At 36.4% G+C, this 6,532-nt stretch overlaps 1 protein-coding gene across 2 annotated transcripts in view; it reads right to left on the minus strand.

The window, feature by feature from the left end:
* The window catches only part of LOC115213028 (E3 ubiquitin-protein ligase RNF34), a 37,020-nt gene extending 32,625 nt beyond the window's left edge, over positions 1-4,395 (minus strand). The window contains exons 1-2 of one of the 2 annotated variants that reach the window (XM_029781931.2): positions 4,238-4,395; positions 3,258-3,322 (exon numbers count right to left, since the gene is read on the minus strand). The gene's annotated coding sequence lies outside the window, so the exon portion shown is untranslated. The remainder of the gene's footprint in view (positions 1-3,257; positions 3,323-4,237) is intronic. The other variant, XM_029781932.2, reaches the window with a different exon arrangement.
* Positions 4,396-6,532: the final 2,137 nt, after the last annotated feature.

The raw sequence follows: 6,532 nt of genomic DNA on the forward strand, positions 1-6,532 counted from the left end.
TCAAACTTTTAGAGTGACACTTCAATGCTTTTGATTTCTTTCAGCGTTACAGAGAATAAGTAGCCACACAGCAACAGAATAGCATTTCTACCTGCATCTCAAGAAAACTGATCTGATATTTTAAACCTTGATCTACTGATTGATTATAAGTCTCCCTCGGTCTAACATGTATTTCTCCAATTGACATAATACCCAGTGTTATTGTTGTTTAACTCCAGATCATTTAATTATAAGTCCATAATTAAAGGGGTTCCAGCCAAGACCATTCTGTCTTATCAGATTTATACTTCCCTTTTCCAAGACAGAAGAGTGATGTGAGGGAAATTTGACTGCTGTTTATAGTAAGCCATGCAAACCCATCAAGAGTTGAAGGCCCAAAGCAAGGCAATATGTGAGTGTGTGTGTCTGCAGCAGCATTATTGTTTTAACATCCACTTTTCCATGCTTGCATGGGTCATGGAAGTCACTGAGAGATTTTCTACAACTGATGCCCTTCCTGTTACCAACACACCTGTTTTCAAGCAAGGAAATATTTCCCCATAGCCAGACAAGTTTTCATGGAAGACTGGAGATTAGTCTCTACTTGTATGATGGTGATGCTCATTTATAACTATCCTATGATGTCAAAACAAAACAAGGACACACATACACACCTATTTCACTTTCCATCTACCAAACCCACTCACAACTCTACTATTGTTCTGGACTGACCAAAGCCTGTAGTTATAGAAGATACTTGCCCAGGATAACAAGCAGTGGCACTGAACTCAAAACCAAGTGGTTGGGAAGCAAACTTTTTAACCACACAGCCATGCTTATGCCTATACACACACATCATTATCATTACCAATTTACATTGTTTTCCATCCAGGGATGGGTTGCAGTAGTTCATTGTTTCATTTTAGCTTAGTCCCTGCTTTCTGTCATCAACTACTTTGCAAGATGTATTGAATGCATTCTATCATGGCACCAGCACTTTAAAGGTTACACTGTCTTAGACAGGCCAAGGCAAAAGAGTCCCCTTAACTCTATGATGTCCCCACTTGTCTGCCAACCACTTTATAGAATGCATTTTATTTTACATTTTACTGTGGCACCAGCACAAGAGAAGTTACCTTAACATGCGAGACAAAAGGGGTACTCACTTTTTTACATTGTCTTCAATCAGTCAGAATGTGACTAACAAAGTATATAAAAGTGAAGGTGATTGCAGAAGATGAACTAGAGTGAGAAGGAGATGAAGAGGGAATATGAAAGGAGAAACCAAGTTATTGAGATGATAGTGTAGAAGAAGAGGAAGAAATGGAAGAGAGAGAGAGAGAGAGAGAGAGAGAGAGAGAGAGAGAGAGAGAGAGAGAGAGAGAGAGGTGAATAATGAAGAAAGACAGTAAAAGAAGGCCCTGTGTAGAGACACTAATGGCAGTCACATGTTTACAGGTAAAAGACAGAGGGTAAGTGATGGGTGGCTGAAGAAATTGTCAGTGAAAAGGAAGTGTGATGGCTGTCATAAATGATTGACATGGAGAAGAGGGAATGGCAAGTAGGGTATAGAAAGGTAATGTTAGTTGGTAAAATAGAACATGACTGGTGGACGTCCCCAAGAGATGACAATAAAAACAGAGTAACCTGAAAGTGGGGTGGAAGGGGTTGTAAGAGGAGACTGCATAGGTTGGATAAATGGGGAGGGGACCAGATACAAATAAATCTTATGCACTTCCTTGTAACAAAGGTCTTGTAATGGTAGGGAAATACTTGTGGCAGCCATATGTGTGTTGATTGAGAGGAAGGGCAAATGAGTGGCATGGTGCAGTGAATAGTAGAGGGGACAATACAGAGAAGAGGTTATTGAATAGGCAAGAGGAGCAGCAGGTGGAGACATACGGGGAACAAGATGAGTGAAAGGTTCAAAGGTAGCTCCTAGATATATCCCACCCCCTGTCACTACCTCCATTTTAACAGACTCACCACATTAGTGAGTTATGGCTCCCGACTCATATAAGAGGTTAATAACACCAAATAAGAATTGAATTGAGATGATCTGCCCGAACCATGCCAGCATGGAAAAGCTGACGCAAGATGATAACACAACACAAATACAAACAACACAATATATATAGCATGTACATACACAAACGCATCTATGCACAGAAATGAGACCAAAATGGTGTGTACGTGTATGCTATTATCCAGGTCAGTCCTACTCGAAAAACTAAGAAAGTCGTTCCAGTGGTGACCATTCCGTCTTTTGAAGTATGGTGTATACAGGACTGCCTAGCTCAAGGTGTTCTTCTTTCGTTAAGCGACAGAATAATTTGAGATTTGGCGACTATTTCCAGCACACCAAACGACCCGCGTACGGATTTAGCTTCTATTTCTAGCTCAACATCGTATGTGTCTATCTATATACATACGTCTATTACAAATGATATTAAACAATGATATGGTAGATTATTTGTATATTGTACAACAGAGATTTGAATCCCAGAAACATTTTTTTCTCTCATTTAGATTTTTAAAAATCTTTACTGATATAGTTCTCAAGATTAAAAACAAGCTTCGGAGTTAATGACATAATTTAGAACAGATAATCGAGTACTTCTTTAGAATAATTATGTCGCCCAAACGTCTTTTTATTACTATGATTTATTACGTGTAATAACCAAAGAAAGGTGAACGGATACTTTATAACAGGACACTAAACATTTAGTTCATATCCACCAGCATCCCAATGCCCGTTGTACGTGGATAGGAAGTTACAATAGTCTTCCGGGTGGTGCGTGTAAGGGAAGAAAAATTCTTTCCAAGCAGTTTCTCAAACAGTCGCTAACTCTCACGAGGATAAAGTGGTGGTTATAAAAGAGATGTCTAGATTTCACTTAAGCGATATCTTGAAACTCCCAATCCAGGCTGCCTAAGTAAAAATAATTTCTTACTTAAGCAGACAAGGTTTCAAATTTAAAGGAAAGATGTTGTGATGCTTACGCCTTTTCCGGGATACTTAAACGCTAACCAAGACAAGTGCAATGACCAAGGGAAGTTATGAACATTAAAGATAATAATAAGCGAAGGGAGGGATGTTATTTTGACACTATCTCCAATTGGAAGTGATGTTTAATTTTTCTATTTCATACAAGTTTATATTTTATCGTAATTTCTTGAAAAGCTCTATTAAAATTAACATCATTCAATAAAATTAAAATTACGAAACCATTAGAAATATATAAAAATTAAAGATGAAAAAAATTAACGATGCTCACATGTAAGAAATATACTTGAATTTACAGTTTCTTTAACGCAAATTCTTCTGGGACAGTAATCCAAGCTACAGAAATAGCAGAAATAAAATAGAGTAATAATAATGATCAATAAATAAACAAAATTTTCAAAAAATACCCTAGCGTATTTTAAATCACGTTTCTCTAATAAGCTGCATGAAGGATTTAGTAGAGATAAGTACTATAATTGATCTTTCTCAACAAGTCTTTAGTGGTAAACAAATCTTACATCAGATTGAGAGCGATTTTTTTTATTTTTATCATGGATCAAATGTGAATACTATAGTTTCATAGTTTATTATACACACCTACATAGAAACGTGTGTGTGTGTGTTGTGTGTATATATATATATATATATATAGATATATATATATATAGATAGATATATAGATATATATAGATATATATATAGATTTATATATATATATAGGTTCCTACATATGCACGTATACAATATATCCATTTATCACTGTAGGCATAATAGGAGAGAGAGAGAGAGAGAATGCAAGAAAGTTAATTGAATTTCAAATTAGAGATTCTACTGATTACAGCAGACAAAGGTAAGAAACAAAAGAGAACATCGATTAACAATAAACAATGTCGCTGTAAAGAGATAACAAATGTAACTGACAACTATTTATCCGTGGACAAAAACAGGAGGATAGGGAGGGTAACTAAAGCCGATTAACAGTAAACACCAGAATAGTTTCGGCTGATTTATAATGTCACTCATAAGACATATTTATTCATTTACTAGTGAAGTTATAATTCACCAGAATATATAAATCTAGAATCTTAGAATTTCAATTTCAAAAAAATTATTTTTAAAGAAAGATAAAGAAAAAAAATAATTGCTACAAGAAAAATAATTACATTTGATGAAATTAAAAAAAAAAAATCTTGTTAATGCTTGTACTTTTTAGAAAAAGGAAAGGATTAAAGATGAAATAATCATAAATACCACTTAAATGCGGATGGAATCAGTCAACAGCTCTGGATCTCATATTAATAAAAGATTTTTGGCTGGAATTTGAAATGCTGGACGCAGAGTAAGTATTCCGACATAACACAATCAATTGAACTTCTAACAGACCGGTGTAACCGGTGCTGTGTAAACGATAAAACATATGTTGGGTAGTAAATACACGGGTGTATTTCTCAAGTATCCCTTTACTTAAAAGTAGGTAAAACACCTAGTGTTCGAAAGCATGTTCCAATGTAGTCACTCATACAAAGAAAAAAAGTGCAAGAAAGTAAAAATTCTGTTGTGTCCAGTGTATACAGGACTAACTCTTACATATGGTTAGCTTTCACTTACTTTATCACATGGTTGTCAGATTATTCTCGATTGAGAAACCCGTGATGGTCCTTTTTCTCCACCTCATGGTTTCTTCCCACACCCATGTACTATAAATTTCCCGGCTGGAGTATAAAATTAGTTCATTCATGGTATATAGTGTTGTATTTGAATTCGCTTTCATTTTGTTTAGTTTATTTTCCAGCGACTTTTAAAAAGTATCAAAGAATAAGATGAAGGTTATATTTAATGGACTTGTTTTTGTTCTTTAAGTATGGGTCCTTTCAGTAATTCTTCCATGTCTTAGGAATTAACGACTGATATAGAAAAACTATGATTTGAAATAACAGTACAGATGATCTATAAGGTTTTTACTAATTTTAGTAGTTTCGATAAGTATATATATATATATATAAACATACACACGCACTTATATATTATTGTTGTTGTTGCTTGCTATATTCTGGGGTTTCGTGAGATCAAGGTTAATAATGTTCCTCTGAATTGTAGCATTTAGACAGCTGATGGACAGACATAGACCGAGAGGGAATTCCAGTGGGGTAATATTTAGGGACATACTGGTTAGGGCAGGATTCGAGGGAATAACACACTATATACGTTGGTCGGGAATGTCCGAGTAGAAGTGTCATGAGACTAAAAGCTCTGAGGGACAAAGGCCATTGTAGTAGTAGTAGTAGAAAAAGCTAGAGGGAGAAAACTGAAGTGTGTTGTCATTCAGTTGGGTGACCTTTCATGAGGATGTGGTTTTGGATGTCTGGATGTTTAAGTAGTATACCATTGTAGGTCTCACTTTAGGACTGGAAAGAGTTTCTATCGCTGGGGCCGAAGTACTCTCATGACCCAAAATAGGATTATTGAATAAATTAATATTTTATTAGCCTGAAATACTAAATTTATTGAATTCAGTCTCATTGTATAACACCTTGGACTGACCCAAGCCTTGTGAGTGAATTTACTAAACGGAAATTGAAAGAAGCCTAACACCCCCCTACACCCACACACAAGCTTAGATAGAAACAATTAGAAGCATCAAATTGCTGGAGGAGGTGATGAAAGTTACAGTGGGTCATAGTTCAACTAATTAGGAAGAGAGCTAGCCTAGATGAGATGCAGTTTGGTTTTGTGCCAGAGGGAAGCACTACTGATGTTATCTGCCTGATAATGCAACTTCAGGAAAAGCATTTAGCTAAAAATAAACTGCTGGAGAAAACTTTTGACAGACACCCCACTCCTTTATCTGCTGTTCAACGTAGAAGCTAGGGATAGATGAGTAGTTGGCAAGAGCTATAAAGGCCATGTACAGGGATGCTGTCAGTAAGGTGTAAGTCAGCCATGACTGTAACAACAAATTTAGTGTACACATGGGAGTTCACCAAAGATTGGTTCTCAGCCCCATCTTGTTTATCATAGTAATCCAGAACAGAGAGAATTTTAAAACTGCTCTTGAGAGCTTCTCTACTCTGATGACTTTGTTCTTATAGCTGAATCATTACTAGAACTAAAGAAGAAATTTCAGGTGTGGAAGTAAGATCTGAAATCCAAAGGCCTTAGAGCTAATTCAGTAACGGCCAAAGTCCTAGTTAGTAGGGAAACAGACAAATCATTAATCTCTTCAAGGAGAAAACCTGCTCGATATGGTAAGAGGTGCAGTGGTGTTATAGGAAGCTTGGCAGAGAAAGTGGTCTTTGTGTGTGAAAAATGTGCAGGTACAATAAACACAAAGAATGTACAGGAAATAGACATCCTCAAATGCCTGGAATAATCGAAATTGAAATAAAATTCGATGACTGGCATCCATGCTAGTGGAGCGCTAAGAGTACCATCCCAGTGTGATCGTTGCCAGAGCAGCTGACTGGCTTCTGTGCCGATGGCACATAAAAAGCACCATTCGAATGTGATCATCACCAGCGTCGCCTTACTGGCACGTGAAAAATATTC

Source organism: Octopus sinensis, linkage group LG6 (assembly GCF_006345805.1).
Source record: "Octopus sinensis linkage group LG6, ASM634580v1, whole genome shotgun sequence".
Lineage (NCBI taxonomy): Eukaryota > Metazoa > Mollusca > Cephalopoda > Octopoda > Octopodidae > Octopus > Octopus sinensis.